The 18381-nt window shown below is 43.3% G+C and overlaps 1 pseudogene; it reads right to left on the bottom strand.

Annotated features, from left to right (window-relative positions):
- Positions 1–1782: 1782 nt before the first annotated feature.
- On the bottom strand, positions 1783–18381 carry LOC114508394 (annotated as a pseudogene).

Genomic DNA, 18381 nt, shown 5'->3' with positions numbered 1-18381 from the left:
AAACCTGAAGGCTAGCTGGACACTAACACAAATGAGTCCACGTTTTTTTTTGGATGGGGGAATTACTCTTTAATGGCCTATTTTTCTATGTAATTTGCTCTCAAAATGGATATATGTATCCCCAAATGTGCAAATCTGGTCACAGAGGATGTAGCCCTTTTAGCTCAAAGTTCTTCTCAACCCAACTTCCATGAGCTACCTTTCCTGTTCAGGAAAAGCTCACAATCACTGAATTTTCAAATCTGATTTGTACCATGGGCCTAACAGCACGTGTTTGTGAGAGTCTGTTTTTCCTCTTGGTTAAAACAGACCAAAACATTTATAATTTTGGATATTCCCTGTTCAGGCTGGAGGTGGTGATAGAACCACTCTGTGTACATTGCAGACTTGTAGCCCATGCAGGTTAAAAATGAAACTCACCCGGCAATATCTGACCAAATACCAGGATGGAGCAGGCCAATCACAAGGGCGGAGTCAGGCCCTTGCCCAGCAGCAGGGCCAACAGAAACAAGGAAGTAAACTAGTCCAGTTGTACTTCAGAATAAAAACAAGCATTTGCTTCATTGATTTTTGCAGAGTGGAAGCTGGTATTCAACATGTTTTCCCATTTTCCATAACAAATTTCTAATTAGCTGCATATTTATAAAGTCACTGATCATTGGAAGATAATTATTCTCTATATGGAAGATGAATCTCCACTAGGTTATCATTGTGACGTCAATAAATAATGACATCATTTCTCAATAAAAAGGACCCATTTGGTAAATTTTCCAAGATAGTTATATTTTTGTTCTCTGAGGATCTGAAGATTCTTTACCAATTCATTTATGTATTAAATCAAATTTGCATCTCCTTAAATTGTAGATACAGAGATAAGCAATATAAATTGGAATGAAAGCTAAATTCTCTTAGGAAATTTGTTTTACTTCTATCTACCCATTCTATCAGCTTATCTTCTAAAGGACTTGGTTTTATTTTCCTATCCTACCATCTGGAGTCCTAATGGAAATTAGACATAGGTAGAACACTGATATCGAGTTGCTTCATGATAATGAAAGTTCAGATTTACTGGCAGATGGTGGAGGAAGGGGTCAAAAGGTTCAGGGAAATGGGGATGGGATGTATACCACTCAAGGCCACAAAACTCAATCCCTGACAGTCCTGCAGGCGAGGCCAGGAGACACTCCGTGTTCCCAAGCAGTAATGAAACGTGCTGGTGGGAGGGGCGCCAGGGTCCCCGAGAAGCGCAGGAACTCCATACACCAAGCTAGTAGCTGGAGGTGCTGTCAGAGCCCTGGGCTCCCGATAGCCATGGGAATGATAAAAATCAGAAATATCAGAGTCCAGGCAGCAGTGTCACCTCCAGCAGAAAGACGCCAACACGGAGCACAGCAAGTGACAAAATCAGTGGCAGCCAGGAGTCTCCGTCTGGGGAGAGCCATGGAGATGCTGAATGGGACAGAATTCCTAGAGGCAAGACAGATAGGCAGCCAACAAGGATGTAATTTACACAACCAGAATAAAGCAAGGATAGGTAATCAGAAAGCTGAGGGCAATTGTTCCAACCAAAGTCATGATCCCTGGCTTGGTTTTCAGATGTGGGCCTGTTCTCAGACGCGAGACCTATTGATTGAAGGAGACAGAGGCTGTGACCCTGTGAGGAAGCATCCTGCACTATCATGTTACATTCAGTCAATGGTTATTCTCTAAATCTTTCCCCAAATGGACCTGCAGAAATTTGCTAGGACAACTTGTATTGGGGAAGAGCAAATACTCAGATTTTTAAGGATTGCTTGTTTGCTTCTGCTTCCCTAAAAATGTTTCATATTTGTCCAGGTATGGTGGTAGTCTCTCAGGCCCATCCTATGTTGAACTCAGCTTGTTCCTGTTTTCAGTAACGGGCAGGATGCTGGGAACCCTATGGGCGGACCCTTCGCTGTTCTGTCTGTGCAGAGTTCCGCTGCTGATACTTAGGGTCAGGGGCAAAACTCTGTGTGGGGGGCATGGCCCTGCTGAGGTAAGACAGAAATTTTTAGAACTCCGTCTGCAGGTGTCACTCTGTGACTCCTCTGTGACAAAGGCTCTCTTGGAGGTACTTTGGGAGGCCTGTCTTCATCACCGTAGGTGCTGGAAGTTACCTCTGTCCACTACCTTTTGTAATCTGTTTTCACATGCCTAGGAGGTTGGGGCACCCTGGGCAGGACCTCAGGTTCTGCTTCATTGGCGTTTGGAGAAGCTCTGTGTAGGAGCTGGATATCTGTATGGCTGGCTTGTTGAAGGGTCCCGCTGGTCCCAAGTGAGACCTCCTTAATCTGCCGTGGTTGTGAGGTGAGGGGGTTCTGAGTGCTGCCCCCCAGCCTTTTGGTCAGGTGCCTGGCTGAGATCCATGACAGAAACAGTCAGGTGTCGAAATAGGAAGGTGATGTGTCCACACCCATGGAAGCTTCACCTGCCAGGAACGCTGCACTTGAACCCAGGTGTGCAGTCTTCCAAAAGCAAGTCTGTGTCGGAGCAGATGAAAAACTGCACTGCCCAGGTGTGTCTTCCAGAGAGAGGCAGCAGGGGCAGGGGTCTGGAGCCTCCTCGTGGGGTGCCGGGGCAGTGGAATGGGGACCGGCTGTTCTTCACGGGTGTCAGCAGAGGTGGGACTACACAGCCAGCCCATTTACAGAGGGCTTCTTTAAACCATGCACTGCCCTGGCTGTTGTGGCTCAGTAGACTGAGCATCAGCCTGCAAACCAAAGGGTCGCCAGTTCTATTCCAAGTCAGGGCACATGCCTGGGTTGTGGGCAGGTCCCCAGTATGGGGTGAGAGAGAGGTAACTACACATTGATGTTTCTCTCCCTCTCTTTTTCCCTCCCTTCCCCTGTGTCTAAAAATAAATAAATAAAATATTAAAAACCAAAATACTGACAACTTGATCCTTGCCATAGGGTTCCAACTTTTCACTTGGGGGAAAGCTAAGTGGGGGCAGGCTGGACTTCGGAGCGGGGGTGGGGTGGGGGGCCTGCTCTGCAAAGCAGTGGCCATTGCTCGGGGCAAAGGCCCGGGTGCGCCCAAGAGACGTCAGGTGTGCCTGACCCGTAGCTTTCACACTGCAGGCCATGGTGAGTGGGTCAACGTTTAAGTAGTTATTTTCAAATTCCCTGCAACTACCCTGGCAGGTGTTCCAAGTTCCCCATGGCCTGGCCATCACGCACAAACCCTCAAATTTCCTGGGCAGCAACTGCTGTGGTGGACAGCGTGTCTCACCCTAGGGCTTTGGCCTCTGGTCATCAGGTCTAGGTCCCCAGCAGAGCCTCAGTTGCCCCACCCACACTCCCTCGCTTGTCTGTCCAGGCGGGCTCAGCACCAAGGGCTGGGGGCCAGGATGCTGTGCAAGCACTTAGCTACTCAGAGCCACCTGCTCACTCTCTCAGTGCTCCCTGCTATCACTCAGCTGCCCTTCTCTGTTTTCTACAGGTGGGAGTTTCAGGGGTGGTCTCAGGGGAGGATCTCAATATCATATTCATTAGCTTTCCAGGTGTGCTTTTAATATGCTAATTCATCAAAAATGAGCATCTAGAGGGGTCAGGCCCATCCTCTGGTCAGTTTCGCCTTCCAGGAATGTCACAGAAGGGGGACCTAGACAGGTTGGTGTGCCTGGCCAGTCTGGAGTGTGGAAACCATCTGTGTCTTGGGCTGGGAAAGGTAAGCCCTGGTGATTTATTAGTTGGCTGTAAATAGCTCTGCTGTTTAACTCCCTGTCTCAGTTTCCCCATTCCACTTGCCAAGGAAAAGGAATTTTCCTAGCTTCTTACTATTCCGCTTCACTAATTCCCAGATCATTTAAGTGGTCAGCGCTGTTGTAACAAACACCACGGACGTGTGCCACTGGCCGAGCGGTGTGGTGGGGAGAAAACTGATCACAAGCAGAAACACTGGTGTTCCTTCTTAGTCAGTGATGATGTTTTCGGTAAAACGGTCAGTCTGAGAAAACCTGAAGTCAGATCCTGTGCCTATGGAGCCTGTAGCTCCAGGGTACAAGGTTGAAAAGCAGTATTTCAGGAGTGTGCATGGGTTGTTATTGGCTGCCGTTAGCAAGAAGGTATTGTAAGAAAAACATGAGTCCAGGAAGGAATTGGCTGGTTTGGAAGGAGATATGGAAGGGAGTAGAGAAAGCCCAGAAATCAAAGACCTTAGGGGGCTGGAAACGTTTTACTCTACCGGACTTCAAAACAGTAAAAGATAAGACAGAATGTTTTGAGTACCTGAGACCCATTAAAAATCAGCCTTAGGTAAAAATTCTTTCAGGAATAGCCATCATTTGCATATCTAAAAACTCACTAATGTGCTATGCTAAATTTAACTAAATTGATTATTAACCTTGAAATATCTTCTGTGATTTAAAGAACTGCTAGAAGCTATGAAACTTGAATTTTATAAAAATATGTTCTGGGTCAAATTCTAAGGCGGTGTCCCCTGTCTGACTGGAGCAAAACATAGAGGTGGTTCGAAGTGACAATGGTCGTGACATTCTCCCATGGCGGTGGGGAGGAAGAAACTTTCAAGGTTCTTTCGGCTGGTCTAATACTTAAATCTACATGAGACAGATTAACCAGAGAAATAACCAAATTTAATTCTGTAAGTATGCATGGTAAGCCCCGATACATGAGGGGGTTAGAGACCCCACATACAGGAGAGGTTCAGAGGCAGAAAGTGAAAATGAGGTGTATATGACACTCTGAGCTGAGGATGAGGGAAGGCACCTTGGGGTTTCAGAGGGAAGGAAGGTCATTTCAGGAAGATAAGAAGAGCATAGCAGTGCAATTTACAATAGCCAAGTGCTGGAAGCAACCTAAGTGTTGGTCAGTAAATGAATGGATCAAAACAATTAAGGGTTTGCAGGAACAATTATAAAGAACACATGGACAATAACAAGTGGGGAGGGTTCAGGTGGGGGGAAAGACAGAAAACTGTACTTGAACAAAAATAAAAATGTTTAAAAAATAAAATAAAACTTAGAAATAATGAAAAAAAGCTATGGTATATTTACACAATGGAATACTACACGGCAGAAAGAAAGAAGGAGCTCCTACCCTTTACAACAGCATGGATGGAACTGGAGAGCATTATGCTGAGTGAAACAAGCCAGGCAGTGAAAGACAAATACCCTATGATCTCACTTTTAACTGGAACCTAATCAACAAAACGAATAAGCAAGCAAAATATAATCAGTGACATTGAAATTAAGAACAGGCTAACAGTGACCAGAGGGGAGAGGGGAGGCGATTATGGGGGGAAAGGGTGAAGGGTTTACAGGAACAATTGTAAAAGACACATGCACAATAACAAGGAGGGGTGGAAACAGGCAAAGGAGGTAGGGAGGGCTGGATGGTGCGGAGGGCTGGGGTGGTGGGGAGGATTGGGGGGGAAGGCAGATAACTGTACTTGAACAACAATAAAAAAATAAAGAACAGATGTTCAGCAGCTAGTAGTTGGTGCTGCCCTATAGATAGGTCATAACATGTTATTTCTGGTGATAACTCTTATTATAGGGAAGGACCCTAATTTAAATTCTTTAAGGGAGGGCTGAAAGTTTCTCATGAGCCTGAAGAATCTTGATTGACTTCAGTTAAAAAAATGTGTGTGCCAAAGTGGCATATTTTGAGGAGACATGCTCTGGACCCCTACACCCACTTCAAAACAGTACATGTTATACACACAGTTACTGAGCACATCCTGCAAGCATGGTGTTGGAGTGTGTCAGCTGCTACGAGACCCAAATCGGGTAAATAAATCCTTAAGTAAAGTCCTACTTAAGGACTTTAATATATAGGAAGAATGGCGATCAAGGTCCTTGTAGGTAAGAAGAGAGGCATGCTGAAAGGCATGAAGTGGGAAAGTGTCCTCTGGGGCTCACATGTATTTAGGGGAGTAATATTTAGAAGATGAGCCAGAGATTTGAGGGCCCTGGATTTGACACTGAGCATGTGACAAATTAAGTTTGAGTCGATGTGGGGATTTTCGGATATTGTTAGCCACATAGGCATGTGGGGTTAGGACTATGGCAGCAGAATAGAACATCATTTGGAGGGAGAATAAAATGGAAGAAGATGATCTGTTCACAGATTATCACAATATTCTTGGCAGTGGGAAGGGAAAAGAGGGACAGATGCATTAGCAGAAGAAATTTAATAGGATCAGGGAAATGCCTGAATATGGGAGACAGAGGATACATTCAAGACATAGAGTTTATAAGCCTCGATTTCTCAGTCTGTCCATACTTATGGAAATGTAAGAATGCATTGTGTTTTGTAGGAATTTTGTGAAATTCAAAATCCTGAACTGGTCATTTCTTTTCCCCATTAAAATAAGAAAAGAAATGTTAAAAAAATTTACAAGCTCTTACACACAGAGGCACTATAACACTATAAATAAGGGCAAATATGTCTTAAGATTAAATGAAATATATTTTGCTGTCTTAGTATAAAAGTCTATCTAAGTTTAATGACAGGCTTAAAAGTACATCTAATTAACCACCTAAATTTCTGCCATGGTCGCTATAGGCAATTATGATTGTTCACTTTAAAATTATTGATATGATGGAACATTGATTTCATCATAAGGAAAGACCATGGACTCTGTTTGAGTCCATGCTCTGAGAACTCTGTCTTTGAGGCACCCTGGCAAGTTCCTTTACCTCTCTGAACCTCAGGTTCTGGTACATAAGTGGGAATAATTATAATATCTAGCTTGAAGAGTTGTGATGAGTGAAGGAGTCAATGCGTTAGAAGTGCTCAGGATGTAGCAAACTCTCAATACATGTCATTGTCGGTTGTAGCTACTGTTCCTGCTGTAGGTTTTTTTGGCTCATGCCCCACGTGAGTGCAGGAAAGAGTTCTAGAGAGATCACTTTGTGCAATTTGGAGATCATATAAACACAACTGCATGGCATCAAAGATGAGATTAAGTTCTTTATCATGGAATCTGGGGTTAGCCACCAATTTGTGGGCTTTAGCAAGTAATTTCATTTCTGTGGGTTTCATTGGTAAAGGGGGGGATGCTTGTCATGTGATTTCTAAGGTCCTTCCCAGCTGTATTTTTCTCTGTTCACTGGACTCCCTTCTGTATGGGGGCAGGAATCATGACTTTTTGTTTACCGTTATTCCTAGAAACTAGCACTGTACCCAGGGCTTAGTAGACTTACATAAATATTTGATGCATGAATAACAGTGTAGTTGCACTGAAGTCCATCTACTGAAGGGACCTGTGTACTGGGTTATTATTTTTGCCACGAAGTGGAGTTTTTTGACTTGGGCTTATGTCTTACAATTTCTCTATTTCTCTTTATAAAAGAGAAGGGGGTGATGGTGCCAACCTAACACCACAGAGTGAGTATTGAGAATTAATCTATTGCAGTTGAGTCTTTGGGTATATACTACATCAGGGTCAATTACAATCAGGAGTAATTTTGAGATAACATTTATGAGGTTGGAAGTTCATGGTGTTTGCCTGTGAGAACATATTCATAAATATAACAAGTGAATACTTGGCAACTTAAAACTTGCAAGTTTATCAACACACTTCAGTACTGGCAGTGTTTGGTTGCAGAAGGAGATTCTGTGCTTGGATATTGGTGATGGCTGGAAGGGAAGGATGCTAAATACAGGAAGTGAGGCAGAGGGAAGTGGTGGAGAGGAAGCTCAGAGAGGGCTCTAGGGGGAAGGAACTACAGGCAGCACCAGAGGGAAGGGAGGCCCTTGCCACTGGAGCATTACATGAAATATTATACTAGATGTGGGTCTGGGCTTTCTGGGGTCACACAGGATAGGATCTTGGGACTTTTTTCCTTTTGAATAGCAATGTGGTCAGTGGTCCTAAAATGCTGGAGGAGGTGAGACACACGACACTGTGGTGTCTTTCTCTGAAGTTCAATACAGTAAACCCTCACTGATGGACCACTACTCTAGTTTGGACACTTACACTGCCAAGTAGGCATTACTATATCCACTTTATGATGAGAAAACTGTAATTCTAAGAGTAGAATGATTAAATTTATTTTAAAAAAGCAAAGGACTTATTTGTGACCTTAATTCTGTTTTGTCTGATGTCCATTCCTAAAATATTCTCATTACAGTAATGTTGTGGGTCTTCTTAGGTTTCATCTGTTCCGACAGTGCAACTTATGATGGAAAGGTCATAAAACTACCTCTAATTTTAATATTTTAAGATCAGGAATAATGACCAGTAAGACTGAAGATACCATAGAAATGCCAGATAATATATTATCAAGGGATTTCCTAACAGGGCTTAGTACTATTTTTCCTTATGTTCACTGTATTTTTTTTTTACATAGGAATTATATTTAGTGTTAGCTTTTCCTATTTAGATTTTTGTGCCCTTGCTAGGAGAACTATGGGGAACAGAATTTAAAATGTGGAAACATTTTGATAATTTATGAATAAAAGAGAAGAGAATATTTGAAATAAGGACGATTGCAAAATCTATGACTTTTGTTCCTATTCAGACAAAAATTTCGTAAACCATATGACTAGAAATATATACCCTACCCTCAACATTAATATTTTTTCCTTTACTTGAACATGAAAGCCAAATTTTATTTACAGGAATTCTGGATTTGGATTTTTGAGGCTTAGCCTCTTTCATGAGACTGCCTGACCAAGCAAGCACAGAAATACTGTCCTCAATAACTGGTTAATTGAGCCACACTTGGGGACTAGCAGGGCAATTGAAACACTTTTCTCTCATTTTGAGGGTGAAACATGCTGATGTGTTTCTAATTAGCCAATTAAAGGTGCATTCTCCTCATCGACCATTTTAAGCTCGCTAGGAATTTCATTACCAAATGCTGCATGAGAAATGAGTTCAACCCAATAGTTTCTGTAGTCTCCCACTGTACCTCTATGGCCAGTTTGTTTTCTAAGTTCTCATTTACATTCTGAAGTGAGTAAAGAGTTAAATGTTTTTCCAAATTAGGTCATGCAAAGCAGAAAACAATACAAATAAATATTGCACTTCCAGATGGCAAGGACATATTTGAGTTTGGAAACAGAAGAATATAAGAAAATACTGACAGATGTGACCAGACAAGCTTTATTTATTTTTTGCCCTTTTATCCCAACTTTTTTGATGTGTTTATGTGATTGTGCTTCTTGGAGCTTATTGATTTTCTTAAACGTAGAGGTGACTTTTTAATCAAATTTAGGATGTTTCAGTCATTATGTCTTCTAACATTCCTTCTCTCTCTATCTCTCCATTCCCTCTTTATTTCCCTCCACTGCCCAGGCCACTCAGCACTCCCATTATGCGTGTGTTGTATGCTTCTTGGTGCTTTACATATCAATGCACCTCTGTAAATTTACTCTCTTTTTTTGGATTATTTCTACTGATTTATCTTCAAGTTTGCTGATTTTTTCTTCTGCCAGTTCAAATATGCTGTTGAGCTATTTTGATTAAAAAAAAACTATTATGTTTTTCAATCCGAAATTCTGTCTGGTGCTTTAAAAATTCTCTCTCTTTATTGATATTCTCTATTTAATAATACATTGTATAATACAGCTTCCATTACTTCTTTAAGCATGGTTTCCTTTAGTTCTTTGACCTATTTGTAATGACTACTTTGAAACCTGTTAGATCTGACGTGTAGGGCCCTCACAAACAATTTCTGTTGTTTGCTTCTTTTCTGTTTGTGGGTCACACTTTCCTGTATCTTTGCATATCTCATATTTTTTTTTGTTTAAAATTGGACATTCTTAGTCACACGTGGTACCATCTGGACACTGCTTTCAACTCCATTTCTGGGGCCTGGTTTTGTTTTTGTTTGCTCGTTTGTTGTGTGACTTGGCCAGACTCTTGGAGTGGCTTCTACTTTCTATGTCGTGTGAAGCCTCTGAAGTCGCCCCTCAGAAAGGCTCATCCTCGGGCATGAGCGCTGTCATTCTGAGTTGACAGTGGTTTTCTCAGGGGTCCCTCTAGCTTTCTCTTTTCCTGATTGCTCTGTTCATCTGCCTGTGTCTGTTGGCATCACACCCAGCTGTTAGGCTCCACTAATTTATGGCTGATTTCTTTGTTGTTTTAGCCAGTGTCCTGGGCCTTAAATTGCTCTGCAATCTGATCCAATTGAATTTGGGACGGGGTATTTTTTTTTCAGGCCAGACTTGAACTAGTTCTGTCCCCAAGGCCACTCTTCTCACCTGTCTCTTTCTCTGGTGCTCTGTGGTCAAGTACCTGAACTACTGTGTAGTTTGTTGCTCTCATAGAATAGCTAACTTTCTTTTAACTGCATATTGCCCAAATATTCATGTTTTTGAGACCCTTAGGCTTGAACTACCCACAGGCAGCTTTAATAACATCAGTTACCCTGAGGATAGGTTCGGACTTCTCTGTTCTTTTTGACTGCCTGTGTCCCTGAGAAAAAGCTCCAAGCCACTGCTCTAGGGCTGGGGTAGGGACAGTGTTGTGATAGTCACATTATGAGCAGGGTGCTGGTGTGGCACTGTCCTCTGGTCTTCTTTGCTGACTTCTGCTCTGTGGATGAGCTGGACTGAGGGTGACCGAGGGCCCAGTGTCCTTGGCCTTCCAAGTCTGTGAGTGTGAGCGGGGACTAGATGGAGGAAGGAGCCCCTTTGGCCTGTTGGCTGCACTGACCAGGAATTTAGCCTCTCAAATGTGGGGTTGGAGGTGATGAAAAATGCTCCTCCCAGTGAGATGCTGTGTGTCTTTATTGGAAATGGAGGGGAAAGGAGTTTTGTCTTTTTGGCCACACTTATCCGGAATTAAGTCCTCTCAAGCTGAACGGGCACTCAGGGAGGAGTGCAGTGCTGCTCCTGCTGGGATTCAGTAGATCTTTAAAGCAGAGTTCCTGAAGTAAATGTAGCTGTATGCCCTTAGAGCAATTTCCAAAGACTTTAAATGTTTGTCATTGCTTTTTTTAAAATATTTTTTACCAGATATGATTGTTTCACTAGGGAACTGGTACAGGGCTCCTCACACTAGTATTCCAGAAGTGAAACTCTCAGTATTATTTTTTTACTACATCCTATATATATTTGTCATTTTTTTCTAGGCAAATTGAAGATAATAGAGAGTCTATTGTATTTGAAAAACATGTACATCACAATGTAGCTGGGGAATGAGATTCACATACATGAATGAACAGAAACATTTCAATATAACTAAATGTCACACTAAGTGTCATCATTGGGACCATGATTGCCAGCAAAGATAGGCCCGTAAGGATGAAGGCTCAATGAAAACCTTACAGTGAAGGTGGAGACTGAGTACACTTTTTGAAGTTGTATATAATTTGGGAGGTGGGAGTGAACAGAGAATGCACAAAGGGATCATTATGAACACAGGCAGTGCAGAAGAAGCATGTGGCGTGGCTGTGGCACTGTAGTGTAACTAGAACATAGGATGCATGTGGATACAGTGGGGTCCAGTAGTAAGAGCACTGGCTGAAGTACCATTACACCTTCTGGATTCAAATCCAATTCTACTTTGATTTCTTTGAGGGTCCTGGCAGTTGTAGGGATAGTTGACATATACTGGTAAGAGGTGGTCAAGTATCCTGAGACTAGCGATAGTATAGAGCCATTGTCACTGCTACACAGAAAGGGGCAAGGAAAGAGAGTGGCTTTGAGAAACCAGAGAAAGCTGTAGTAAGAGCTGTGACCACAAGGAAGCGCTCCATGGCGGGAAAGCAGCTCTCAGCCTGCAGGGTGGCAGGAAGGAAGCCGGGAACAAGTCCCCTCTCCTGTTCTGTAATTTCCTCTTTTTTGGTCTCCCATTAATTCAATATGCCTAGAAGCTAGAGGACAAAGAAAATCAGTGTATATGGTCCATAGAGGTCAGCTGTGAGGATGCACAGAAAGGTGAGCAAGAATGGAGAAAGAATTTGAAGAGCAATGGAAATATCCAGAGGCACACTCACTGGTTAGATAACTTTTAACAAACCATTTACCCACTTGAATATTTATTTTCCCCATCTATGTTATAATAAAATACTAGTATTATAGTGCCATACTGGGGAAAAGCAAGAGGCAAAATTAAGGGTAAAAAGTTTAACTCTAACCATATGCTATTTTTCAAGAGCCTAAATGTTTTAGGCTTTTCAAGAGTCTAGATGTTTTAACATCTAAAAATGGTGGGATAACTATTGCCATAAAAAGAGCAGCTTTCAGCCTGGCTGGTGTGGCTCAGTGGACTGAGTGCTGGCGAGTGAACCAAAGGGTCATCGGTTCAATTCCTAGTCAGGGCACATGCCTGGACCAGATCCCTAGTAGTGGGTGCATGAGAGGTAACCACATATTGATGTTTCTCTCCCTCTCTTCCTCCCTCCTTTGCCCTCCCTCTAAAAATTAATAAGTAAACTCTTAAAAAAAGAGCAGCTTTAGTGATAGTTCAGATTTTACCATTTCTATGTTTATTTTCACCCTGTGAGATATTTTATGTGACAGCTTATTCCTTGAATTTAAAAAGGGGTTTTGAGCATACAGTTCTACTTAATTCCTTTCATCTGAAGTCTGTATCAGTTATTGAGGGGTAAATCATTCCTTTGTCAATTTACTTTGTTAAAAAATATATTGTGCATTTGTGGGGATTTTAGAAAAACAAGTTTCTACATATGCTCATTGTTCGGAACTGCATCGTAACTGAAGAATGCCACTTTACACAAGCTGTAAGGTGTTCTCACACTCACCTTCGTGTTGCTCCCCTCCCTGACCACACTGTCCCTTCTGAGCCACAGGGACACCGTCTCCAATGAGGTCTGAGTCTCATTCCCGGGGAGAGAGTGTGTTTAAAATGGATTTCTTCCCTCTGATGCCCTGACTCAGCCCTGGGGCAGTAGCTGTTCCCTCTACACGCTATTCCTGTATTCCTTAGGGCTCTTTTTATCCTTTAGTAAGCAGTCTCTTGTCATAATTAATAATTCTTATATTAGACTTTCCCCATTCTAACTACTCTGTAGTTTCTATAGCCTGATGGGACCAAGATGACACAGTCCCCCCCAAAAAGAATTTGTTTCCTTTTTTGCTAGGCTTTGATGATTAGTTTGGTCATGCCCTTGAACTTGAGCACAGGGCTGAGGAAAACAAGATAATGGTAATCCAGGGTGGCTTTCAGTGGTATCACAATGGATCACCTTATCACCTGTGGTTAATTGTGCTGAAGTGTCAGCTGAAGCAAGGGCCTTGAGGCCCACACGTCGGCTGCACCTGATCATCACCGAGTGTTGCAGGAAGGGTTGCCACGGCATCTGTGGCGTGAGATGGATTGTAACTCCTGAGTGGACTGCAGAGATCACATAAATCACTCAACCAGAAGAATGACCAGGATGTCCCTAACCTTTAAAATGGCAAAGATGCTGTTTTATCTGCATGCTCTCTACAGGTCCCTTCAGTTTCTCATGCACCTCCACCCCATTTACAGCACAGAACCACAGCTGCCGGTGTTCCTGTGGCTCGGAAGGAGCCACTGCGTGGCAGAAAGAGTCTTGGATGCCACGTGGTCAGAAGCTCCTGGGAAGCGGTTCTCTACGGCATCGGGGAAGGCTCTTTGTGGGGAGATGCTGTGCTGGTGATATTTGCTGGGAGGCTTCTGGCATCCCTGGGGAAGATATTCCCAAGGAGGTTTCATACCATGGAACTTGCTGGAAAGCTGCCCATGGGGGTGGTGCACTGGAAAGTGACCTCTAGTTTATTAAGGGGGGTGCCCACTAGAGGTCCCACTGAAACTTGCTGCTGGTGAGTACTGCTGAGTGTCCCATGTGCTTCCGGCCAGGGTGTGCTACAGGTGCAGGACCGGAAGAGTCTGATGACTCCCTTCCTTCCTTCCTTCCTTCCTTCCTTCCTTCCTTCCTTCCTTCCTTCCTTTCCTTCTTCCTTCCTTCCTTCCTTCCTTCCTTCCTTCCTTCCCTCTTTTCTCCCCCACCTCTCTTTCCTCTCTCTTTTAACCTGGAGACTCAGCACTCTCTTAACTCAAGGCAGTTTGTTCAGAAGGCTTGGGACACTTCTGTGAGTCTGTTCCTGGCAGTTTATCACTTTCCTATAAAGATATTAAAGCATCAGTGGCATATTAACTATGAAAAGTAGAGTTGGTTTGGAGTTAGTCCTTATACTGTATCAGCTAACAGTAAATGGGACTTAAACAATAGGGACAGAATAATGTATTAGATTAGAAGATTACTTTGTCTCTGCTCTGTGCACTTTGGATCATATTTTCTTGTTCGAAGTTATATGTAAAAGCGGTATTTCTACAGTGAGATTTCCACAAGTGGGAAGAGCACGAAGCGAGGAGACCCCATACCTGGTTTCTGCCATCACATGGCATCAGGATCCAAAGCAAATAACGCCTTCCATAGACTTCAGTTTTCATTATTCCAATAGGAATTTCTCATTATTTGAATAGAATTTATTACTTTTTTCTAAACATTTTTTGAGTGCTTGCTTTATGCCAGCCACGTGCTAGGGCTGGACATTTATAATCTACACAGGACATTATTCTCCCCAGCTACCTCATGGTCCCATTGTAGAGAGTTCTTGTAAAAATCAAGTGAGACACTGTAAGCATTTTGAAAGAGACAAAAAGCTCCACTCCATACTACTATTGATGTCACAGTCATCACAAACCCAGGATGGCAGTTAACTCCCTGTTTCTTGCATGTGGGCTGAGAGGAAGATCGCAAGTGATTCAGGTAGACAGCATTTGTATTCCTAAAGAATGCTTCCTGTAAATAGACAAACATCACAATTAACCTGGGAAGTTAATTTCGGTGTCTGACACAGATGGCTTTCGGCTTTATGCAGTTATGTTCTTGACCAGATGAGGTCTTCCTTTTATTAGTTTATGAGTCACGGGGCAAGCATGGCTGCTGTGCTGTGAATGCTAAATCAGGATTAAGGAGCTGGAGTTGCCTCTGGCTTTTTGGCATACTTGTTTTTGTTGTTTATTGTGAGCTCAGGCACCCTCTACAGCTGCTTAGGGTACAGCCAACCTCTCAAATGCTTGGTCACTGGCTCTGCTGTGACTGTCCCCCTTTTGTCTCTGATGCTTTGGCTCCTAGAGTTCTGGCAGGGTGCGCAATCTCCTTCATGTGTTCTTGCTACTTCTCTCTCTCTGTCTCTCTTGATCTCATCAGCTCTCCAGGAGGGGGATTGCGTCATCATACCACGAGACTACCTGGGGGCTTCAGGTGCTCTGTAACTGTCCTTTCCACTCCCTTCAGCCAAGAAGAGTGACAGATTGCTGTCTGAGAGTGTCAGAATGACTATTGGCTAATGATTGCTCTAAATTCCAGCGATAATAATAGCAATCCTAAATAATATAAAGCAATAGCACTGCAGCAGCTGGTATTCATTGCTGCTGAGGATATTATTTTAAAAATTAAAAAAAATTTTCTGAGGCTTGTAAGAACTCAGGGTCATATGGTGCCACTTGGCCACAAAAACTTGACAAGTGGTAATGAGCAGGTGTGTCTCAAAGGGCAGACAGAAAGACAGGGACAGCTTCTCTGGAGAGTTACCTATCCTACCTCAGAACCACATGAGTGAGAAATAAACCTTTGTTGTGCTGGGCCACTGAGACTGGGGGTTTTGCTTGTTAATTAGTGTAGCATAAACTATCCTGACTGATACGTATCGCTCATATATAGTTCGTATCTCTGCTGTTAATATTTTCTCACACGCTGAGCCCCAAAGGCCCCATGGCCATGCCAACTAGTCAAAAACACTTGTCATTCATTGTGCCTTTATCAAGATAGGTGTGTTTGGAGACGTTTTGTGTCAGTGACTTTTCGAAGCTTCAGGCGATTCACACAAATTCTAAATTGCAAACAGGAGGTTGGAATTGCAGCTGTTCAGCTCCCATCCAAAGTTTATCCCTTCCCCGTAAATTCTACATAAGAGTGAATCTACATCAGACAATCTTGCATTTCAGAAACAAAGCTTATTGATCATGAAACATGACTCAGAGGGTTAGCATTGATGATTTACTTAAATTTAACAAGAATAGATATTAGTTATGTTATTATAAATGCTATACAGAATTTAGAATCTTAGTCAAATCTTTGTATGTACAAAAGACTAAACATGGGTGTGTTCATTTTTTGGTCCACGGTGCATCAGTCTGGGTTTTTCACTGTGAGCCCAGAGGCCACGTCTGCACCTGATTGGATGAACCCGTGTCATCATGTGGCCAATAGGGGTGGGAAAGGAGGGTTCCTTCCTTTGTCTCTCATGGCGGGAAGCAGGGCACTGGGTCCTACCAGTTCTGTACATAGTGGAGTGGGAGGATTTCCTGAAAACAGGAGAAGAAGGTGCCTTCACAGCAAAGCTAACTAACCAGGAAACAATCAAAACGGTCAACAGATGCTCATTTCGATTAGCCAACCACGATACCTGTGAAAGCATAGATTCCCTAGCACAGCAAATGAAGGAGCAATTCTGCTTTAATTATCACTCAATGAGTACAGAAAGGTAGTGTTACAATATAAGATAGATTTTTTTTTAAATTGAAGGTTAGCAGTGGAATTTTTTTTTCTCAAACAAAGTCCTTTCAAGACCTCTGATACATCAAATAGAATTGTTCTGGTGAAGCAGGTTTGGGGTCCAGAATTCTGCTATTTAACACCATCTTTCTCAATTCCCAGTGGCCATGAAACTAGGACTCCTGGACCATGGTTTGGAAACTATTCATGGGGATGGTGCTTTTGAATTAGATCTTGGATTTCTGGTGCGCTGAGTCTTTTAACTCTCTACCTTCTTACCTCACCCCCACTTGTACTGGATGAAAGTTAAAAAAGAGTGAGAGCGAAAAAAAAAACCTAATGTCAAAAGTCCTCAAACAAATAAAAAAAGCAAAACTGGCATTCTCATCTACTCAGAATGGCAGTGGACCAAAAAAAGAATAAACCCTAAGTAAAAGCAACTTTCCATCAAGGCTTCAAGTAAAATAGCATCTCCTCTCTCCCATGTTAATTGCAGTTTGCATTTATGATCCGTGATATGATGATCGATCAGACTTAACTGCATTTTGGAGGCAGTAGCAACTGCAGGTATGGATATGGGCTTGACATCACCCAGAGATTATGTCATCTCTGGCAAACTCTGCTCAGATGTGCTCTGAATGATTTAGTTGTTCTTCCCTCTGCTGAGCTGACGTGAACTCCACCTCATGCACGAATCACGATGAAGCCGCTGACCCACTTAGGGACCAGCATCACCTTCGGCCATGAGAAGTTTAGGAGATATCTTCAGCTTTTGCATTCACCCTGGCCCCACTTCTCTAGAGGAAGAGTGGTGTGAGAAAATAAGGAAAGGAGGCAAGAACACATTGATGATGTAGAACAGGAGAGGGTGGAAGGCCATGGTGGGCTGTCCGTCATCTCCAGATGGACAGCTAGCTACAAACATGCATTTGAGAGTCTTCTTTCTGGCCCAGAATTTCCCTTTCAGCTGAGAGTGTGGGCTGAATCAGGTACCAGGCAAATCTGCTGTGGGGTTACCCAGGAGATCTCCCCAGTACTGAGTTCAGCTGCCTCTCAGGTTACAATGTGTGTTCTCTGCTCAGTGACAGGGGCCTGGGTACTTCTTAGGACCTATGGGTCTTTCAGTATAACCGAAGACAGCACGCTACCAGGTTTTACCTTCTGTCTTCAGCCCTCCTAGAAACCTGAGACCAGGACTTGGGTACAGGTGGTTGACATGAGAGATGAACCCAGGAAACACCAGTGAGGAAATGATAATGTGAGAAAAAGAAGATAAAGCCCAACATGGCTATATTAATAAGGGGATTACCACTGTGGGCCCTCGAGGAATTGTGTGTGCCCTGCCTGGGAGGCTGGGGCATCGCGGCACTAACTTCTGCCTCCCATTGGGTGAAGGTTACCTACAAGTGTGTTAGTCCCACAGTTCTGGTTGTAACTGAGTGCAGCAGGTCTGGTTCTCTTGGCATCAGGGAAATCTCTCTGACTGAGACGAGAGACCCAGGAGCTAAACAGAGGTAGAAAGCTGTCTGCGGGTAAACTCAGCTGGGGAAGAGGATGTGGGCTGAGGCATTGACAGTAGCTACAACCTTGCACCTTGCAAATCTCAGCTCAAGCTGAGAGTGTACAAACTTACCCTTCCTCCTACCTGTTTTATCTGTTTGGGCCTTGGCTGGATTAGAAGATGCCCACCCACTCTGCTTTACTCGGTTCACCAGTTCAAATACTAATGTCTTCCAGAATTGTCCCCACAGGCGCGCTTGGAAATAATGTTTAACCAGCACTCTGGGCATCGCTGAGGCATCAAGTTGCCACATAACATTAAGCATCACAGTCCTGTCTCCAGGGAGATAGATGCTGAGCGGGTCCAAACAACAGATGTCCACTGCATTCAT

This window comes from Phyllostomus discolor, chromosome 11 (genome assembly GCF_004126475.2).
Source record: "Phyllostomus discolor isolate MPI-MPIP mPhyDis1 chromosome 11, mPhyDis1.pri.v3, whole genome shotgun sequence".
Taxonomy (NCBI): Eukaryota; Metazoa; Chordata; class Mammalia; order Chiroptera; family Phyllostomidae; genus Phyllostomus; species Phyllostomus discolor.
The sequence above is the reverse complement of the archived record's forward strand: the minus strand, read 5'-3'. Positions and strand labels throughout refer to the sequence as shown.